Source organism: Hemiscyllium ocellatum, unplaced genomic scaffold (assembly GCF_020745735.1).
Source record: "Hemiscyllium ocellatum isolate sHemOce1 unplaced genomic scaffold, sHemOce1.pat.X.cur. scaffold_480_pat_ctg1, whole genome shotgun sequence".
NCBI lineage: Eukaryota > Metazoa > Chordata > Chondrichthyes > Orectolobiformes > Hemiscylliidae > Hemiscyllium > Hemiscyllium ocellatum.
The window spans coordinates 452,198-474,069 of record NW_026869078.1 but is presented as its reverse complement, the minus strand read 5'-3'; the positions used below and the strand labels follow the sequence as shown (position 1 = coordinate 474,069).

Genomic DNA, 21,872 nt, shown 5'->3' with positions numbered 1-21,872 from the left:
TAAAATATAAAACGGAATGAGGCACCTATCCCACAGAGAAGGTTGTGCGTGTATGGAATCAGCGACCAGAGGAAGTGGAGGAGGCTCGTACACTCAGAAGATTTCAAAGGCAACCGGCTGAGCTTCTGGATCGGAAAGGTTTAGTGGGATAGGGGCCAGATGCTGGGAAATGAGAGTTTGTTTAAAATACATTTTAAGAGACATTGAAGCATGAATGCTGTTCTGGGGACAGTGCGAGGGCAATCAGCCATAAACATCTCCCAGATCCTTCAGAGCAATTCCAAACTGCACTCCCAAAATGTATTGGAAACTTGGTGCACCGCCACCTCCCGAAAAGCTCCGAAATGAGGGAAAAGAAAGAACTGAACATGAACGGACCATGAAAAGTTAAGAGATTGCCAAACACAGTCTCGTTTAGATTAATTTGCCCATCCGATCAACAATGCGGCAGTGCCTGCTTCCTCCATCTCCAGGGCAGAAGGGAAGGAAATAAAAGAAATTTAAGACCATATGACATCACAATGTAGTGGAATTATTTTCCCATTCGCCAGAACACCAAATAATGAGAAGTAAAGTCACTGCAGGATTTTGTTTCACAACAGCGATGCAATACCAATCTCCGTTCTGTTTCAGTGAAAACAGTGAATAACACAACTTGGCCGGAACATGATGCAGCAGTAGAACCGCTTGAGAACGGGGACATTTCATGTGGGACGCAAACGTGATCATAACAGCATAAACACTGACAGGATAGAGAGTGTGCACTCTCCCAAATCAGAGGTACATTTCCAAAAGCAAAACCACATGGTTGTGTTGGAATTTAAACACAGCAGCATTTAACAGGCTGCAGTAAAACAAACAGCACACCCACAAAGGGCAGCGGTTGGATCTGAACTCGAGTCACCTGAGAGTTTGTAGTGAGAAAGCAGTTCCTTCGGTCACTTGGCAACGAAACCAGCCACAGCTGCAGTGTATTGTCTTACACCTTCCATGGTGCTCCTGTGAAACATTAGAAGCAAAGTCACAGGGAAACAGTTCTGTGATCCCTCTCCTGCTGGCACAGCTGCAGGGATATGCCCAACTACAATATCAATCTCGCAACAAACATTCAATCCAGCCAAAAATCATTTGATAGCTGGAATCAAGCTTCTGAGATTTGCTAAAGCCACAAATGTAATGTCTGTATGAGAGACTGTATATTCGGATATGATTGGGCAAAGTAACCATGAGCTGCATGATATTGCTGGTATTTGGATTGTTGCTTTGGTAAATGATTTCGTCCTCTGCACGAAACAGGACAACTTTAAGTTTTTGAGGATCTTAACAGAAGTCAAAAGGTGATTGCCCCACCCCACCCCAGAAGATGTCAAAGAGGTGCTAACTGCCCTTGAGTGCTCTTTGTTCTCGATGTGAAGAGCTCTCTGCCAGAGTCACCTTCATGTCTCTGGTTGCTGTGTGAAACACAAAGAAGGAGCCCCTCAATCCAGACAAAAATCAATGGTAAGCTGAGTCTACCTACTCAGACTCTTTTCAGCTACAAATGTTTCTGTGAGTGCGTGAGAGTATATGTTCGGTTACGATTTGGTCAAATCACCATGAGCTTTTGACATTACTTCAATTTCGATTCTTGCTTTGCTCAATGATTGCTCGAAACAGGACAACTTTCACGTTTACATGGAACATGAAACACACCGGACAACAGGGAAAATGCACAAAGCTGAGCAGGCCGTGTTCCACATTATACCGTGCAGCATAGTTTCAGTCACTGTGTCTGTTTTGCAGCATAAGGGTCCCAAAGAATGTTCTCCACCCTAAAACCGGAGGTAGCATTACAATCCGAGAACGACAGATCACATTGTGAGGATGATATGACCTCGGGGCCAGTTCGAGATGCCACTTTCCTTGCCTTTTACCTTAACCGTGCAATTGGCTGCAGGATATTCACACCTGGACATGAGCCACATCGATACCGACTGACTTGGAAACCTGTGTGGGAAGCGACGAGAAGCGACTCAATAAATCTTGCTAAATTCCATGCTGCTCATTAGAAATGCAGTTTCTGTTCACCTCAATTTAAAAGGCAGTTTCTGAACATAGTAACTGAAGTCAAAAGGTAATTATCTCACCCCACCCCAATTCCGGGAGAGGTGCTAACTGCACTTGATTGCTTTTTGTTCTCGATGTGAAGAGTTCTCAGGCATGAGTCACCTTCACGTCTCTTGGTGCTGAGTGACTTACAAAGAAGGAGTTTCACCAGAGCTGCAACTGCCTCACTTTCCCACTCGCCCTGCCCGTTTACAGTTTCCTGCTCGTCAGTGATTTAAAGAAAACCAAAAGGTTGCGATGTTATTCTGCAGCCTCTCTGTCAATTCCTCCGTTTCAGTTCCAACATGGCTTAGATCTCGGGGCTCACCTTAATACTAGCGACGCTATGAAACCACAAGTCCAGAGGTTCCTCTGGAGTGCAATTTCTTTCATTGCTGTTGCTGATTGAATGAGTCACTAACGTGCGAACTGATCCAAACCATGATTCAGCACCTCTGCTGCCAATTCTCGCACGTTGAATAACGACAGAGAGTTTCCAAATGAGGCCTTGCAGAGACGACTTTGGTTTACATTTGACAGACAGACTAGTTCAGGAATCAGTGGTGCGCTGATCAGTAGCACCAGCGCATCAGCTTCTTCCCTGTCTTTGAACCGGTCCGCCTGCGCAAGGAATGCAAATGCGGGACAGTTTTTCGTGGAAGGGATCAGAACGCGGTAACTACACTCTCAAACAGAATGACTTATGATCAGAACCAGGTTTTACAATGGTTCTGATCAGAACAAGCCTTTACAATGCTTTGCTCACTAATTAAATGGAAGTGCATCACATTTCACAAAGAGAGCAGATTTGTTCGAGCATTTCGAAGGCAGATTTGCAGATGGGAGAGCAAGCAAGAAAGCTCCGTTCTTGTCCGTGTAAAAGGCTGCAATTGAAGAACAAAGCAGTTTCTGCCCAGCTTCGAACTGGGGACCTTTCGCGTGTGAGGCGAACGTGATGACCACTACACTACAGAAACGAGCTTCAGCCGAGCGCGTTGCGGCTCTGTGGCATCCAGCACTGAAAGTTGAAGCCATTCTACGTTTCACCTTTCTTTTTCCAATAGCTCGTTGTTATCCAGGGAAATTGACATCTTGAAAAAGTCAAAAAATATAGACTGAAATTAGTGACAAAATATAGACAAGGATGTCGTCAATGTTTGGACTGGAGTGTGAAGTGGAATAAGCTGGGACAACTTTCCCGGCAGCATAACGGCTGCGACATGGTTTTATGGAAGGGTTGTAAACTGAGTATTTACGTGTTTTACACAAGCTAGGGTGAGTTGGAAACTCGAGAGCATAGGTTTAAGGTGAGTGCTCTGAAATTGACAAAGGACCCCGACGCACATTTTCCACTCACAAGGTTGTGGGTGTATGGAATGAGCTACCAGAGGGAGTGGAGGAGGCTATTGCACTCAGAAAATTGCAATGGTAATCGGATGAGTTTCTGGATAGGATGGGTTTAGAGGGATTGAGGAGAAATGCTGTGGAACGGGACTTGTTTAATTTTGGTGATGTGGTGAGCATGGATGAGATACACCGAAGTCTCTGTTTCCACGCGGTGTACCCCAATAACCTTGCGTTGCTTACACCGGTTTTAAAGGATTACTTTCAGCGGAGCTTGCCGTCGCAGTCTGTAGCACAATCATTTAGTCTGTTCGACTGCTCACGGGAAAGGTAGTATTGTGAAACACTGCAGAAACGAACGACTTCCTTACTTTTGCTCCGACTGACCATGCTTCGTGAAACTTTCCCAGATCCTCAGTTGAGGATTTTTGCTGCTGCAAGTTACCTCAGAACCCCTGTTAACTCGTAATGTATTGACCGAATCGCAAACAGAAAGCATTTAACACGGAACACAAACAAAACTGGCATACCTAATGCATGTTCAGACACAGCGAAGCATGAATGCTAAATGTGAGACAGTCCGAGGGCATGAGGCATAAAGTAATCTCACAACTAACAACAGGGCAATTCCAAACTACTCTTTCAAACATACTGCAGCCTTAGTGCACCACCACTTCCCAGACAATGCTGAAAAGAGAGAAAGAAAGAATATAATAAGTATGGGCCATAAAAAAGTGAATTTCACCAATCACAGTCTCGATTAGATTACCTTTCCCTTCCGGTGTCTCCAGGACGGAAATGCAGGAAATGGGAGAAATTCAATAACATATGCATTGGAAAGATTTTCCCATTCGCCAGAAAGCCAAATAACGATGAATCGACTCACCGCCGGACTTTGTTTCACAACAGCGATGAAATAACAGTCTCCATTCGGTTCCAGTAAAACCTCAACTTGCCTGGAACATAAACCAACCGCTGAGCTGCTTGCGATTTTCTGCAGGGGAGGCGAATAACATCATGGCAGCTGAGAGACCTGACAATACTCGGCACCTGTCCACAGTTAATTCTCCGAGAACATCAATGCAGCGGGGATCGAAGCAGCATTCAAACAGTGGAGTGGATCAGCTGAAATGGCAGTGGTGGGATTCGAACCCACGCCCCTTTCAGGACTGGAACCTGGATCCAGCGCCTTAGACCGCTCGGCCACACTACCAGACAGCCTGAGCGTCCATTTTCTTGCATTTCGAATTGTGCTCCTGCATAACCACACATGCAAAGTCACATGAAAAGGGTTCCATGGTCCCTGTCCGACTCGCACAGCAGCTGGTATGTGCCCGGCTACAATGTCTATTTCGCAGCAGATAATGAAAGCCCATCAATCCAGACAAAAATCAATGGTAAGCTGTGTCTATCTTCTCAGACTCTTTTCAGCCAGAAATGTATCTTTGACTGCGTGAGAATATATGTTCGGTAATGATTTGGTCAAATCACCATGAGCTGCTTGACATTACTTCAATTTCGATGCTTGCTTTGCTGAATGATTTCACCGATTGCTCGAAACAGGACAACGTTCACGTTTACACGGAACACGAAACACACCGGACTACAGGGAAAATGCACAAAGCTGAGCAGGCCGTGTTCCACATCATACCGTGCACTATATTTTCAGTCACTGTGTCTGTTTGGCAAAGAATGTTCTCCACCCTAAAACCGGAGGTAGCATTACAATCCGAGAACGACAGATCACCTTGTGAGGATGATATGACCTCGGGGCTGGTTCGAGATGCCACTTTCCTTGCCTTTTACCTTAACCGTGCAATTGGCTGCAGGGATATTCACACCTGGACATGAGCCACATCGATACCGACTGACTTGGAAACCTGTGTGGGAAGCGACGAGAAGCGACTCAATAAATCTTGCTAAATTCCATGCTGCTCATTAGAAATGCAGTTTCTGTTCACCTCAATTTAAAAGGCAGTTTCTGAACATAGTAACTGAAGTCAAAAGGTAATTATCTCACCCCACCCCAATTCCGGGAGAGGTGCTAACTGCACTTGATTGCTTTTTGTTCTCGATGTGAAGAGTTCTCAGGCATGAGTCACCTTCACGTCTCTTGGTGCTGAGTGACTTACAAAGAAGGAGTTTCACCAGAGCTGCAACTGCCTCACTTTCCCACTCGCCCTGCCCGTTTACAGTTTCCTGCTCGTCAGTGATTTAAAGAAAACCAAAAGGTTGCGATGTTATTCTGCAGCCTCTCTGTCAATTCCTCCGTTTCAGTTCCAACATGGCTTAGATCTCGGGGCTCACCTTAATACTAGCGACGCTATGAAACCACAAGTCCAGAGGTTCCTCTGGGAGTGCAATTTCGTTCATTGCTGTTGCTGATTGAATGAGTCACTAACGTGCGAACTGATCCAAACCATGATTCAGCACCTCTGCTGCCAATTCTCGCACGTTGAATAACGACAGAGAGTTTCCAAATGAGGCCTTGCAGAGACGACTTTGGTTTACATTTGACAGACAGACTAGTTCAGGAATCAGTGGTGCGCTGATCAGTAGCACCAGCGCATCAGCTTCTTCCCTGTCTTTGAACCGGTCCGCCTGCGCAAGGAATGCAAATGCGGGACAGTTTTTCGTGGAAGGGATCAGAACGCGGTAACTACACTCTCAAACAGAATGACTTATGATCAGAACCAGGTTTTACAATGGTTCTGATCAGAACAAGCCTTTACAATGCTTTGCTCACTAATTAAATGGAAGTGCATCACATTTCACAAAGAGAGCAGATTTGTTCGAGCATTTTCGAAGGCAGATTTGCAGATGGGAGAGCAAGCAAGAAAGCTCCGTTCTTGTCCGTGTAAAAGGCTGCAATTGAAGAACAAAGCAGTTTCTGCCCAGCTTCGAACTGGGGACCTTTCGCGTGTGAGGCGAACGTGATGACCACTACACTACAGAAACGAGCTTCAGCCGAGCGCGTTGCGGCTCTGTGGCATCCAGCACTGAAAGTTGAAGCCATTCTACGTTTCACCTTTCTTTTTCCAATAGCTCGTTGTTATCCAGGGAAATTGACATCTTGAAAAAGTCAAAAAATATAGACTGAAATTAGTGACAAAATATAGACAAGGATGTCGTCAATGTTTGGACTGGAGTGTGAAGTGGAATAAGCTGGGACAACTTTCCCGGCAGCATAACGGCTGCGACATGGTTTTATGGAAGGGTTGTAAACTGAGTATTTACGTGTTTTACACAAGCTAGGGTGAGTTGGAAACTCGAGAGCATAGGTTTAAGGTGAGTGCTCTGAAATTGACAAAGGACCCCGACGCACATTTTCCACTCACAAGGTTGTGGGTGTATGGAATGAGCTACCAGAGGGAGTGGAGGAGGCTATTGCACTCAGAAAATTGCAATGGTAATCGGATGAGTTTCTGGATAGGATGGGTTTAGAGGGATTGAGGAGAAATGCTGTGGAACGGGACTTGTTTAATTTTGGTGATGTGGTGAGCATGGATGAGATACACCGAAGTCTCTGTTTCCACGCGGTGTACCCCAATAACCTTGCGTTGCTTACACCGGTTTTGAAGGATTACTTTTCAGCGGAGCTTGCCGTCGCAGTCTGTAGCACAATCATTTAGTCTGTTCGACTGCTCACGGGAAAGGTAGTATTGTGAAACACTGCAGAAACGAACGACTTCCTTACTTTTGCTCCGACTGACCATGCTTCGTGAAACTTTCCCAGATCCTCAGTTGAGGATTTTTGCTGCTGCAAGTTACCTCAGAACCCCTGTTAACTCGTAATGTATTGACCGAATCGCAAACAGAAAGCATTTAACACGGAACACAAACAAAACTGGCATACCTAATGCATGTTCAGACACAGCGAAGCATGAATGCTAAATGTGAGACAGTCCGAGGGCATGAGGCATAAAGTAATCTCACAACTAACAACAGGGCAATTCCAAACTACTCTTTCAAACATACTGCAGCCTTAGTGCACCACCACTTCCCAGACAATGCTGAAAAGAGAGAAAGAAAGAATATAATAAGTATGGGCCATAAAAAAGTGAATTTCACCAATCACAGTCTCGATTAGATTACCTTTCCCTTCCGGTGTCTCCAGGACGGAAATGCAGGAAATGGGAGAAATTCAATAACATATGCATTGGAAAGATTTTCCCATTCGCCAGAAAGCCAAATAACGATGAATCGACTCACCGCCGGACTTTGTTTCACAACAGCGATGAAATAACAGTCTCCATTCGGTTCCAGTAAAACCTCAACTTGCCTGGAACATAAACCAGGCGCTGAGCTGCTTGCGATTTTCTGCAGGGGAGGCGAATAACATCATGGCAGCTGAGAGACCTGACAATACTCGGCACCTGTCCACAGTTAATTCTCCGAGAACATCAATGCAGCGGGGATCGAAGCAGCATTCAAACAGTGGAGTGGATCAGCTGAAATGGCAGTGGTGGGATTCGAACCCACGCCCCTTTCAGGACTGGAACCTGGATCCAGCGCCTTAGACCGCTCGGCCACACTACCAGACAGCCTGAGCGTCCATTTTCTTGCATTTCGAATTGTGCTCCTGCATAACCACACATGCAAAGTCACATGAAAAGGGTTCCATGGTCCCTGTCCGACTCGCACAGCAGCTGGTATGTGCCCGGCTACAATGTCTATTTCGCAGCAGATAATGAAAGCCCATCAATCCAGACAAAAATCAATGGTAAGCTGTGTCTATCTTCTCAGACTCTTTTCAGCCAGAAATGTATCTTTGACTGCGTGAGAATATATGTTCGGTAATGATTTGGTCAAATCACCATGAGCTGCTTGACATTACTTCAATTTCGATGCTTGCTTTGCTGAATGATTTCACCGATTGCTCGAAACAGGACAACGTTCACGTTTACACGGAACACGAAACACACCGGACTACAGGGAAAATGCACAAAGCTGAGCAGGCCGTGTTCCACATCATACCGTGCACTATATTTTCAGTCACTGTGTCTGTTTGCAAAGAATGTTCTCCACCCTAAAACCGGAGGTAGCATTACAATCCGAGAACGACAGATCACCTTGTGAGGATGATATGACCTCGGGGCTGGTTCGAGATGCCACTTTCCTTGCCTTTTACCTTAACCGTGCAATTGGCTGCAGGGATATTCACACCTGGACATGAGCCACATCGATACCGACTGACTTGGAAACCTGTGTGGGAAGCGACGAGAAGCGACTCAATAAATCTTGCTAAATTCCATGCTGCTCATTAGAAATGCAGTTTCTGTTCACCTCAATTTAAAAGGCAGTTTCTGAACATAGTAACTGAAGTCAAAAGGTAATTATCTCACCCCACCCCAATTCCGGGAGAGGTGCTAACTGCACTTGATTGCTTTTTGTTCTCGATGTGAAGAGTTCTCAGGCATGAGTCACCTTCACGTCTCTTGGTGCTGAGTGACTTACAAAGAAGGAGTTTCACCAGAGCTGCAACTGCCTCACTTTCCCACTCGCCCTGCCCGTTTACAGTTTCCTGCTCGTCAGTGATTTAAAGAAAACCAAAAGGTTGCGATGTTATTCTGCAGCCTCTCTGTCAATTCCTCCGTTTCAGTTCCAACATGGCTTAGATCTCGGGGCTCACCTTAATACTAGCGACGCTATGAAACCACAAGTCCAGAGGTTCCTCTGGGAGTGCAATTTCTTTCATTGCTGTTGCTGATTGAATGAGTCACTAACGTGCGAACTGATCCAAACCATGATTCAGCACCTCTGCTGCCAATTCTCGCACGTTGAATAACGACAGAGAGTTTCCAAATGAGGCCTTGCAGAGACGACTTTGGTTTACATTTGACAGACAGACTAGTTCAGGAATCAGTGGTGCGCTGATCAGTAGCACCAGCGCATCAGCTTCTTCCCTGTCTTTGAACCGGTCCGCCTGCGCAAGGAATGCAAATGCGGGACAGTTTTTCGTGGAAGGGATCAGAACGCGGTAACTACACTCTCAAACAGAATGACTTATGATCAGAACCAGGTTTTACAATGGTTCTGATCAGAACAAGCCTTTACAATGCTTTGCTCACTAATTAAATGGAAGTGCATCACATTTCACAAAGAGAGCAGATTTGTTCGAGCATTTTCGAAGGCAGATTTGCAGATGGGAGAGCAAGCAAGAAAGCTCCGTTCTTGTCCGTGTAAAAGGCTGCAATTGAAGAACAAAGCAGTTTCTGCCCAGCTTCGAACTGGGGACCTTTCGCGTGTGAGGCGAACGTGATGACCACTACACTACAGAAACGAGCTTCAGCCGAGCGCGTTGCGGCTCTGTGGCATCCAGCACTGAAAGTTGAAGCCATTCTACGTTTCACCTTTCTTTTTCCAATAGCTCGTTGTTATCCAGGGAAATTGACATCTTGAAAAAGTCAAAAAATATAGACTGAAATTAGTGACAAAATATAGACAAGGATGTCGTCAATGTTTGGACTGGAGTGTGAAGTGGAATAAGCTGGGACAACTTTCCCGGCAGCATAACGGCTGCGACATGGTTTTATGGAAGGGTTGTAAACTGAGTATTTACGTGTTTTACACAAGCTAGGGTGAGTTGGAAACTCGAGAGCATAGGTTTAAGGTGAGTGGTCTGAAATTGACAAAGGACCCCGACGCACATTTTCCACTCACAAGGTTGTGGGTGTATGGAATGAGCTACCAGAGGGAGTGGAGGAGGCTATTGCACTCAGAAAATTGCAATGGTAATCGGATGAGTTTCTGGATAGGATGGGTTTAGAGGGATTGAGGAGAAATGCTGTGGAACGGGACTTGTTTAATTTTGGTGATGTGGTGAGCATGGATGAGATACACCGAAGTCTCTGTTTCCACGCGGTGTACCCCAATAACCTTGCGTTGCTTACACCGGTTTTAAAGGATTACTTTTCAGCGGAGCTTGCCGTCGCAGTCTGTAGCACAATCATTTAGTCTGTTCGACTGCTCACGGGAAAGGTAGTATTGTGAAACACTGCAGAAACGAACGACTTCCTTACTTTTGCTCCGACTGACCATGCTTCGTGAAACTTTCCCAGATCCTCAGTTGAGGATTTTTGCTGCTGCAAGTTACCTCAGAACCCCTGTTAACTCGTAATGTATTGACCGAATCGCAAACAGAAAGCATTTAACACGGAACACAAACAAAACGGGCATACCTAATGCATGTTCAGACACAGCGAAGCATGAATGCTAAATGTGAGACAGTCCGAGGGCATGAGGCATAAAGTAATCTCACAACTAACAACAGGGCAATTCCAAACTACTCTTTCAAACATACTGCAGCCTTAGTGCACCACCACTTCCCAGACAATGCTGAAAAGAGAGAAAGAAAGAATATAATAAGTATGGGCCATAAAAAAGTGAATTTCACCAATCACAGTCTCGATTAGATTACCTTTCCCTTCCGGTGTCTCCAGGACGGAAATGCAGGAAATGGGAGAAATTCAATAACATATGCATTGGAAAGATTTTCCCATTCGCCAGAAAGCCAAATAACGATGAATCGACTCACCGCCGGACTTTGTTTCACAACAGCGATGAAATAACAGTCTCCATTCGGTTCCAGTAAAACCTCAACTTGCCTGGAACATAAACCAATCGCTGAGCTGCTTGCGATTTTCTGCAGGGGAGGCGAATAACATCATGGCAGCTGAGAGACCTGACAATACTCGGCACCTGTCCACAGTTAATTCTCCGAGAACATCAATGCAGCGGGGATCGAAGCAGCATTCAAACAGTGGAGTGGATCAGCTGAAATGGCAGTGGTGGGATTCGAACCCACGCCCCTTTCAGGATTGGAACCTGGATCCAGCGCCTTAGACCGCTCGGCCACACTACCAGACAGCCTGAGCGTCCATTTTCTTGCATTTCGAATTGTGCTCCTGCATAACCACACATGCAAAGTCACATGAAAAGGGTTCCATGGTCCCTGTCCGACTCGCACAGCAGCTGGTATGTGCCCGGCTACAATGTCTATTTCGCAGCAGATAATGAAAGCCCATCAATCCAGACAAAAATCAATGGTAAGCTGTGTCTATCTTCTCAGACTCTTTTCAGCCAGAAATGTATCTTTGACTGCGTGAGAATATATGTTCGGTAATGATTTGGTCAAATCACCATGAGCTGCTTGACATTACTTCAATTTCGATGCTTGCTTTGCTGAATGATTTCACCGATTGCTCGAAACAGGACAACGTTCACGTTTACACGGAACACGAAACACACCGGACTACAGGGAAAATGCACAAAGCTGAGCAGGCCGTGTTCCACATCATACCGTGCACTATATTTTCAGTCACTGTGTCTGTTTTGCAAAGAATGTTCTCCACCCTAAAACCGGAGGTAGCATTACAATCCGAGAACGACAGATCACCTTGTGAGGATGATATGACCTCGGGGCTGGTTCGAGATGCCACTTTCCTTGCCTTTTACCTTAACCGTGCAATTGGCTGCAGGGATATTCACACCTGGACATGAGCCACATCGATACCGACTGACTTGGAAACCTGTGTGGGAAGCGACGAGAAGCGACTCAATAAATCTTGCTAAATTCCATGCTGCTCATTAGAAATGCAGTTTCTGTTCACCTCAATTTAAAAGGCAGTTTCTGAACATAGTAACTGAAGTCAAAAGGTAATTATCTCACCCCACCCCAATTCCGGGAGAGGTGCTAACTGCACTTGATTGCTTTTTGTTCTCGATGTGAAGAGTTCTCAGGCATGAGTCACCTTCACGTCTCTTGGTGCTGAGTGACTTACAAAGAAGGAGTTTCACCAGAGCTGCAACTGCCTCACTTTCCCACTCGCCCTGCCCGTTTACAGTTTCCTGCTCGTCAGTGATTTAAAGAAAACCAAAAGGTTGCGATGTTATTCTGCAGCCTCTCTGTCAATTCCTCCGTTTCAGTTCCAACATGGCTTAGATCTCGGGGCTCACCTTAATACTAGCGACGCTATGAAACCACAAGTCCAGAGGTTCCTCTGGGAGTGCAATTTCTTTCATTGCTGTTGCTGATTGAATGAGTCACTAACGTGCGAACTGATCCAAACCATGATTCAGCACCTCTGCTGCCAATTCTCGCACGTTGAATAACGACAGAGAGTTTCCAAATGAGGCCTTGCAGAGACGACTTTGGTTTACATTTGACAGACAGACTAGTTCAGGAATCAGTGGTGCGCTGATCAGTAGCACCAGCGCATCAGCTTCTTCCCTGTCTTTGAACCGGTCCGCCTGCGCAAGGAATGCAAATGCGGGACAGTTTTTCGTGGAAGGGATCAGAACGCGGTAACTACACTCTCAAACAGAATGACTTATGATCAGAACCAGGTTTTACAATGGTTCTGATCAGAACAAGCCTTTACAATGCTTTGCTCACTAATTAAATGGAAGTGCATCACATTTCACAAAGAGAGCAGATTTGTTCGAGCATTTTCGAAGGCAGATTTGCAGATGGGAGAGCAAGCAAGAAAGCTCCGTTCTTGTCCGTGTAAAAGGCTGCAATTGAAGAACAAAGCAGTTTCTGCCCAGCTTCGAACTGGGGACCTTTCGCGTGTGAGGCGAACGTGATGACCACTACACTACAGAAACGAGCTTCAGCCGAGCGCGTTGCGGCTCTGTGGCATCCAGCACAGAAAGTTGAAGCCATTCTACGTTTCACCTTTCTTTTTCCAATAGCTCGTTGTTATCCAGGGAAATTGACATCTTGAAAAAGTCAAAAAATATAGACTGAAATTAGTGACAAAATATAGACAAGGATGTCGTCAATGTTTGGACTGGAGTGTGAAGTGGAATAAGCTGGGACAACTTTCCCGGCAGCATAACGGCTGCGACATGGTTTTATGGAAGGGTTGTAAACTGAGTATTTACGTGTTTTACACAAGCTAGGGTGAGTTGGAAACTCGAGAGCATAGGTTTAAGGTGAGTGGTCTGAAATTGACAAAGGACCCCGACGCACATTTTCCACTCACAAGGTTGTGGGTGTATGGAATGAGCTACCAGAGGGAGTGGAGGAGGCTATTGCACTCAGAAAATTGCAATGGTAATCGGATGAGTTTCTGGATAGGATGGGTTTAGAGGGATTGAGGAGAAATGCTGTGGAACGGGACTTGTTTAATTTTGGTGATGTGGTGAGCATGGATGAGATACACCGAAGTCTCTGTTTCCACGCGGTGTACCCCAATAACCTTGCGTTGCTTACACCGGTTTTGAAGGATTACTTTTCAGCGGAGCTTGCCGTCGCAGTCTGTAGCACAATCATTTAGTCTGTTCGACTGCTCACGGGAAAGGTAGTATTGTGAAACACTGCAGAAACGAACGACTTCCTTACTTTTGCTCCGACTGACCATGCTTCGTGAAACTTTCCCAGATCCTCAGTTGAGGATTTTTGCTGCTGCAAGTTACCTCAGAACCCCTGTTAACTCGTAATGTATTGACCGAATCGCAAACAGAAAGCATTTAACACGGAACACAAACAAAACTGGCATACCTAATGCATGTTCAGACACAGCGAAGCATGAATGCTAAATGTGAGACAGTCCGAGGGCATGAGGCATAAAGTAATCTCACAACTAACAACAGGGCAATTCCAAACTACTCTTTCAAACATACTGCAGCCTTAGTGCACCACCACTTCCCAGACAATGCTGAAAAGAGAGAAAGAAAGAATATAATAAGTATGGGCCATAAAAAAGTGAATTTCACCAATCACAGTCTCGATTAGATTACCTTTCCCTTCCGGTGTCTCCAGGACGGAAATGCAGGAAATGGGAGAAATTCAATAACATATGCATTGGAAAGATTTTCCCATTCGCCAGAAAGCCAAATAACGATGAATCGACTCACCGCCGGACTTTGTTTCACAACAGCGATGAAATAACAGTCTCCATTCGGTTCCAGTAAAACCTCAACTTGCCTGGAACATAAACCAATCGCTGAGCTGCTTGCGATTTTCTGCAGGGGAGGCGAATAACATCATGGCAGCTGAGAGACCTGACAATACTCGGCACCTGTCCACAGTTAATTCTCCGAGAACATCAATGCAGCGGGGATCGAAGCAGCATTCAAACAGTGGAGTTGATCAGCTGAAATGGCAGTGGTGGGATTCGAACCCACGCCCCTTTCAGGACTGGAACCTGGATCCAGCGCCTTAGACCGCTCGGCCACACTACCAGACAGCCTGAGCGTCCATTTTCTTGCATTTCGAATTGTGCTCCTGCATAACCACACATGCAAAGTCACATGAAAAGGGTTCCATGGTCCCTGTCCGACTCGCACAGCAGCTGGTATGTGCCCGGCTACAATGTCTATTTCGCAGCAGATAATGAAAGCCCATCAATCCAGACAAAAATCAATGGTAAGCTGTGTCTATCTTCTCAGACTCTTTTCAGCCAGAAATGTATCTTTGACTGCGTGAGAATATATGTTCGGTAATGATTTGGTCAAATCACCATGAGCTGCTTGACATTACTTCAATTTCGATTCTTGCTTTGCTGAATGATTTCACCGATTGCTCGAAACAGGACAACGTTCACGTTTACACGGAACACGAAACACACCGGACTACAGGGAAAATGCACAAAGCTGAGCAGGCCGTGTTCCACATCATACCGTGCACTATATTTTCAGTCACTGTGTCTGTTTGGCAAAGAATGTTCTCCACCCTAAAACCGGAGGTAGCATTACAATCCGAGAACGACAGATCACCTTGTGAGGATGATATGACCTCGGGGCTGGTTCGAGATGCCACTTTCCTTGCCTTTTACCTTAACCGTGCAATTGGCTGCAGGGATATTCACACCTGGACATGAGCCACATCGATACCGACTGACTTGGAAACCTGTGTGGGAAGCGACGAGAAGCGACTCAATAAATCTTGCTAAATTCCATGGTGCTCATTAGAAATGCAGTTTCTGTTCACCTCAATTTAAAAGGCAGTTTCTGAACATAGTAACTGAAGTCAAAAGGTAATTATCTCACCCCACCCCAATTCCGGGAGAGGTGCTAACTGCACTTGATTGCTTTTTGTTCTCGATGTGAAGAGTTCTCAGGCATGAGTCACCTTCACGTCTCTTGGTGCTGAGTGACTTACAAAGAAGGAGTTTCACCAGAGCTGCAACTGCCTCACTTTCCCACTCGCCCTGCCCGTTTACAGTTTCCTGCTCGTCAGTGATTTAAAGAAAACCAAAAGGTTGCGATGTTATTCTGCAGCCTCTCTGTCAATTCCTCCGTTTCAGTTCCAACATGGCTTAGATCTCGGGGCTCACCTTAATACTAGCGACGCTATGAAACCACAAGTCCAGAGGTTCCTCTGGGAGTGCAATTTCTTTCATTGCTGTTGCTGATTGAATGAGTCACTAACGTGCGAACTGATCCAAACCATGATTCAGCACCTCTGCTGCCAATTCTCGCACGTTGAATAACGACAGAGAGTTTCCAAATGAGGCCTTGCAGAGACGACTTTGGTTTACATTTGACAGACAGACTAGTTCAGGAATCAGTGGTGCGCTGATCAGTAGCACCAGCGCATCAGCTTCTTCCCTGTCTTTGAACCGGTCCGCCTGCGCAAGGAATGCAAATGCGGGACAGTTTTTCGTGGAAGGGATCAGAACGCGGTAACTACACTCTCAAACAGAATGACTTATGATCAGAACCAGGTTTTACAATGGTTCTGATCAGAACAAGCCTTTACAATGCTTTGCTCACTAATTAAATGGAAGTGCATCACATTTCACAAAGAGAGCAGATTTGTTCGAGCATTTTCGAAGGCAGATTTGCAGATGGGAGAGCAAGCAAGAAAGCTCCGTTCTTGTCCGTGTAAAAGGCTGCAATTGAAGAACAAAGCAGTTTCTGCCCAGCTTCGAACTGGGGACCTTTCGCGTGTGAGGCGAACGTGATGACCACTACACTACAGAAACGAGCTTCAGCCGAGCGCGTTGCGGCTCTGTGGCATCCAGCACTGAAAGTTGAAGCCATTCTACGTTTCACCTTTCTTTTTCCAATAGCTCGTTGTTATCCAGGGAAATTGACATCTTGAAAAAGTCAAAAAATATAGACTGAAATTAGTGACAAAATATAGACAAGGATGTCGTCAATGTTTGGACTGGAGTGTGAAGTGGAATAAGCTGGGACAACTTTCCCGGCAGCATAACGGCTGCGACATGGTTTTATGGAAGGGTTGTAAACTGAGTATTTACGTGTTTTACACAAGCTAGGGTGAGTTGGAAACTCGAGAGCATAGGTTTAAGGTGAGTGCTCTGAAATTGACAAAGGACCCCGACGCACATTTTCCACTCACAAGGTTGTGGGTGTATGGAATGAGCTACCAGAGGGAGTGGAGGAGGCTATTGCACTCAGAAAATTGCAATGGTAATCGGATGAGTTTCTGGATAGGATGGGTTTAGAGGGATTGAGGAGAAATGCTGTGGAACGGGACTTGTTTAATTTTGGTGATGTGGTGAGCATGGATGAGATACACCGAAGTCTCTGTTTCCACGCGGTGTACCCCAATAACCTTGCGTTGCTTACACCGGTTTTGAAGGATTACTTTTCAGCGGAGCTTGCCGTCGCAGTCTGTAGCACAATCATTTAGTCTGTTCGACTGCTCACGGGAAAGGTAGTATTGTGAAACACTGCAGAAACGAACGACTTCCTTACTTTTGCTCCGACTGACCATGCTTCGTGAAACTTTCCCAGATCCTCAGTTGAGGATTTTTGCTGCTGCAAGTTACCTCAGAACCCCTGTTAACTCGTAATGTATTGACCGAATCGCAAACAGAAAGCATTTAACACGGAACACAAACAAAACTGGCATACCTAATGCATGTTCAGACACAGCGAAGCATGAATGCTAAATGTGAGACAGTCCGAGGGCATGAGGCATAAAGTAATCTCACAACTAACAACAGGGCAATTCCAAACTACTCTTTCAAACATACTGCAGCCTTAGTGCACCACCACTTCCCAGACAATGCTGAAAAGAGAGAAAGAAAGAATATAATAAGTATGGGCCATAAAAAAGTGAATTTCACCAATCACAGTCTCGATTAGATTACCTTTCCCTTCCGGTGTCTCCAGGACGGAAATGCAGGAAATGGGAGAAATTCAATAACATATGCATTGGAAAGATTTTCCCATTCGCCAGAAAGCCAAATAACGATGAATCGACTCACCGCCGGACTTTGTTTCACAACAGCGATGAAATAACAGTCTCCATTCGGTTCCAGTAAAACCTCAACTTGCCTGGAACATAAACCAATCGCTGAGCTGCTTGCGATTTTCTGCAGGGGAGGCGAATAACATCATGGCAGCTGAGAGACCTGACAATACTCGGCACCTGTCCACAGTTAATTCTCCGAGAACATCAATGCAGCGGGGATCGAAGCAGCATTCAAACAGTGGAGTGGATCAGCTGAAATGGCAGTGGTGGGATTCGAACCCACGCCCCTTTCAGGACTGGAACCTGGATCCAGCGCCTTAGACCGCTCGGCCACACTACCAGACAGCCTGAGCGTCCATTTTCTTGCATTTCGAATTGTGCTCCTGCATAACCACACATGCAAAGTCACATGAAAAGGGTTCCATGGTCCCTGTCCGACTCGCACAGCAGCTGGTATGTGCCCGGCTACAATGTCTATTTCGCAGCAGATAATGAAAGCCCATCAATCCAGACAAAAATCAATGGTAAGCTGTGTCTATCTTCTCAGACTCTTTTCAGCCAGAAATGTATCTTTGACTGCGTGAGAATATATGTTCGGTAATGATTTGGTCAAATCACCATGAGCTGCTTGACATTACTTCAATTTCGATTCTTGCTTTGCTGAATGATTTCACCGATTGCTCGAAACAGGACAACGTTCACGTTTACACGGAACACGAAACACACCGGACTACAGGGAAAATGCACAAAGCTGAGCAGGCCGTGTTCCACATCATACCGTGCACTATATTTTCAGTCACTGTGTCTGTTTTGCAAAGAATGTTCTCCACCCTAAAACCGGAGGTAGCATTACAATCCGAGAACGACAGATCACCTTGTGAGGATGATATGACCTCGGGGCTGGTTCGAGATGCCACTTTCCTTGCCTTTTACCTTAACCGTGCAATTGGCTGCAGGGATATTCACACCTGGACATGAGCCACATCGATACCGACTGACTTGGAAACCTGTGTGGGAAGCGACGAGAAGCGACTCAATAAATCTTGCTAAATTCCATGGTGCTCATTAGAAATGCAGTTTCTGTTCACCTCAATTTAAAAGGCAGTTTCTGAACATAGTAACTGAAGTCAAAAGGTAATTATCTCACCCCACCCCAATTCCGGGAGAGGTGCTAACTGCACTTGATTGCTTTTTGTTCTCGATGTGAAGAGTTCTCAGGCATGAGTCACCTTCACGTCTCTTGGTGCTGAGTGACTTACAAAGAAGGAGTTTCACCAGAGCTGCAACTGCCTCACTTTCCCACTCGCCCTGCCCGTTTACAGTTTCCTGCTCGTCAGTGATTTAAAGAAAACCAAAAGGTTGCGATGTTATTCTGCAGCCTCTCTGTCAATTCCTCCGTTTCAGTTCCAACATGGCTTAGATCTCGGGGCTCACCTTAATACTAGCGACGCTATGAAACCACAAGTCCAGAGGTTCCTCTGGGAGTGCAATTTCTTTCATTGCTGTTGCTGATTGAATGAGTCACTAACGTGCGAACTGATCCAAACCATGATTCAGCACCTCTGCTGCCAATTCTCGCACGTTGAATAACGACAGAGAGTTTCCAAATGAGGCCTTGCAGAGACGACTTTGGTTTACATTTGACAGACAGACTAGTTCAGGAATCAGTGGTGCGCTGATCAGTAGCACCAGCGCATCAGCTTCTTCCCTGTCTTTGAACCGGTCCGCCTGCGCAAGGAATGCAAATGCGGGACAGTTTTTCGTGGAAGGGATCAGAACGCGGTAACTACAATCTCAAACAGAATGACTTATGATCAGAACCAGGTTTTACAATGGTTCTGATCAGAACAAGCCTTTACAATGCTTTGCTCACTAATTAAATGGAAGTGCATCACATTTCACAAAGAGAGCAGATTTGTTCGAGCATTTTCGAAGGCAGATTTGCAGATGGGAGAGCAAGCAAGAAAGCTCCGTTCTTGTCCGTGTAAAAGGCTGCAATTGAAGAACAAAGCAGTTTCTGCCCAGCTTCGAACTGGGGACCTTTCGCGTGTGAGGCGAACGTGATGACCACTACACTACAGAAACGAGCTTCAGCCGAGCGCGTTGCGGCTCTGTGGCATCCAGCACTGAAAGTTGAAGCCATTCTACGTTTCACCTTTCTTTTTCCAATAGCTCGTTGTTATCCAGGGAAATTGACATCTTGAAAAAGTCAAAAAATATAGACTGAAATTAGTGACAAAATATAGACAAGGATGTCGTCAATGTTTGGACTGGAGTGTGAAGTGGAATAAGCTGGGACAACTTTCCCGGCAGCATAACGGCTGCGACATGGTTTTATGGAAGGGTTGTAAACTGAGTATTTACGTGTTTTACACAAGCTAGGGTGAGTTGGAAACTCGAGAGCATAGGTTTAAGGTGAGTGGTCTGAAATTGACAAAGGACCCCGACGCACATTTTCCACTCACAAGGTTGTGGGTGTATGGAATGAGCTACCAGAGGGAGTGGAGGAGGCTATTGCACTCAGAAAATTGCAATGGTAATCGGATGAGTTTCTGGATAGGATGGGTTTAGAGGGATTGAGGAGAAATGCTGTGGAACGGGACTTGTTTAATTTTGGTGATGTGGTGAGCATGGATGAGATACACCGAAGTCTCTGTTTCCACGCGGTGTACCCCAATAACCTTGCGTTGCTTACACCGGTTTTAAAGGATTACTTATCAGCGGAGCTTGCCGTCGCAGTCTGTAGCACAATCATTTAGTCTGTTCGACTGCTCACGGGAAAGGTAGTATTGTGAAACACTGCAGAAACGAACGACTTCCTTACTTTTGCTCCGACTGACCATGCTTCGTGAAACTTTCCCAGATCCTCAGTTGAGGATTTTTGCTGCTGCAAGTTACCTCAGAACCCTGTTAACTCGTAATGTATTGACCGAATCGCAAACAGAAAGCATTTAACACGGAACACAAACAAAACTGGCATACCTAATGCATGTTCAGACACAGCGAAGCATGAATGCTAAATGTGAGACAGTCCGAGGGCATGAGGCATAAAGTAATCTCACAACTAACAACAGGGCAATTCCAAACTACTCTTTCAAACATACTGCAGCCTTAGTGCACCACCACTTCCCAGACAATGCTGAAAAGAGAGAAAGAAAGAATATAATAAGTATGGGCCATAAAAAAGTGAATTTCACCAATCACAGTCTCGATTAGATTACCTTTCCCTTCCGGTGTCTCCAGGACGGAAATGCAGGAAATGGGAGAAATTCAATAACATATGCATTGGAAAGATTTTCCCATTCGCCAGAAAGCCAAATAACGATGAATCGACTCACCGCCGGACTTTGTTTCACAACAGCGATGAAATAACAGTCTCCATTCGGTTCCAGTAAAACCTCAACTTGCCTGGAACATAAACCAATCGCTGAGCTGCTTGCGATTTTCTGCAGGGGAGGCGAATAACATCATGGCAGCTGAGAGACCTGACAATACTCGGCACCTGTCCACAGTTAATTCTCCGAGAACATCAATGCAGCGGGGATCGAAGCAGCATTCAAACAGTGGAGTGGATCAGCTGAAATGGCAGTGGTGGGATTCGAACCCACGCCCCTTTCAGGACTGGAACCTGGATCCAGCGCCTTAGACCGCTCGGCCACACTACCAGACAGCCTGAGCGTCCATTTTCTTGCATTTCGAATTGTGCTCCTGCATAACCACACATGCAAAGTCACATGAAAAGGGTTCCATGGTCCCTGTCCGACTCGCACAGCAGCTGGTATGTGCCCGGCTACAATGTCTATTTCGCAGCAGATAATGAAAGCCCATCAATCCAGACAAAAATCAATGGTAAGCTGTGTCTATCTTCTCAGACTCTTTTCAGCCAGAAATGTATCTTTGACTGCGTGAGAATATATGTTCGGTAATGATTTGGTCAAATCACCATGAGCTGCTTGACATTACTTCAATTTCGATTCTTGCTTTGCTGAATGATTTCACCGATTGCTCGAAACAGGACAACGTTCACGTTTACACGGAACACGAAACACACCGGACTACAGGGAAAATGCACAAAGCTGAGCAGGCCGTGTTCCACATCATACCGTGCACTATATTTTCAGTCACTGTGTCTGTTTTGCAAAGAATGTTCTCCACCCTAAAACCGGAGGTAGCATTACAATCCGAGAACGACAGATCACCTTGTGAGGATGATATGACCTCGGGGCTGGTTCGAGATGCCACTTTCCTTGCCTTTTACCTTAACCGT

The 21,872-nt window shown here is 45.7% G+C and overlaps 12 non-coding genes across 12 annotated transcripts; all 12 read right to left on the bottom strand.

The window, feature by feature from the left end:
* Positions 1-2,989: 2,989 nt before the first annotated feature.
* trnav-cac (transfer RNA valine (anticodon CAC)) lies at positions 2,990-3,062 on the bottom strand. Its single transcript has one exon. It is a non-coding gene; the product is annotated as a tRNA-Val (tRNA).
* A 1,498-nt stretch (positions 3,063-4,560) lies between these two features.
* trnal-cag (transfer RNA leucine (anticodon CAG)) lies at positions 4,561-4,642 on the bottom strand. Its single transcript has one exon. It is a non-coding gene; the product is annotated as a tRNA-Leu (tRNA).
* A 1,672-nt stretch (positions 4,643-6,314) lies between these two features.
* trnav-cac (transfer RNA valine (anticodon CAC)) lies at positions 6,315-6,387 on the bottom strand. The gene has a single exon. It is a non-coding gene; the product is annotated as a tRNA-Val (tRNA).
* A 1,499-nt stretch (positions 6,388-7,886) lies between these two features.
* trnal-cag (transfer RNA leucine (anticodon CAG)) lies at positions 7,887-7,968 on the bottom strand. The gene has a single exon. It is a non-coding gene; the product is annotated as a tRNA-Leu (tRNA).
* Positions 7,969-9,639: 1,671 nt separating this feature from the next.
* On the bottom strand, positions 9,640-9,712 carry trnav-cac (transfer RNA valine (anticodon CAC)). The gene has a single exon. It is a non-coding gene; the product is annotated as a tRNA-Val (tRNA).
* A 1,499-nt stretch (positions 9,713-11,211) lies between these two features.
* trnal-cag (transfer RNA leucine (anticodon CAG)) lies at positions 11,212-11,293 on the bottom strand. The gene has a single exon. It is a non-coding gene; the product is annotated as a tRNA-Leu (tRNA).
* A 1,672-nt stretch (positions 11,294-12,965) lies between these two features.
* trnav-cac (transfer RNA valine (anticodon CAC)) lies at positions 12,966-13,038 on the bottom strand. The gene has a single exon. It is a non-coding gene; the product is annotated as a tRNA-Val (tRNA).
* A 1,499-nt stretch (positions 13,039-14,537) lies between these two features.
* trnal-cag (transfer RNA leucine (anticodon CAG)) lies at positions 14,538-14,619 on the bottom strand. Its single transcript has one exon. It is a non-coding gene; the product is annotated as a tRNA-Leu (tRNA).
* A 1,672-nt stretch (positions 14,620-16,291) lies between these two features.
* On the bottom strand, positions 16,292-16,364 carry trnav-cac (transfer RNA valine (anticodon CAC)). Its single transcript has one exon. It is a non-coding gene; the product is annotated as a tRNA-Val (tRNA).
* A 1,499-nt stretch (positions 16,365-17,863) lies between these two features.
* On the bottom strand, positions 17,864-17,945 carry trnal-cag (transfer RNA leucine (anticodon CAG)). Its single transcript has one exon. It is a non-coding gene; the product is annotated as a tRNA-Leu (tRNA).
* Positions 17,946-19,617: 1,672 nt separating this feature from the next.
* On the bottom strand, positions 19,618-19,690 carry trnav-cac (transfer RNA valine (anticodon CAC)). The gene has a single exon. It is a non-coding gene; the product is annotated as a tRNA-Val (tRNA).
* Positions 19,691-21,188: 1,498 nt separating this feature from the next.
* trnal-cag (transfer RNA leucine (anticodon CAG)) lies at positions 21,189-21,270 on the bottom strand. The gene has a single exon. It is a non-coding gene; the product is annotated as a tRNA-Leu (tRNA).
* Between the last annotated feature and the right edge of the window lie 602 nt (positions 21,271-21,872).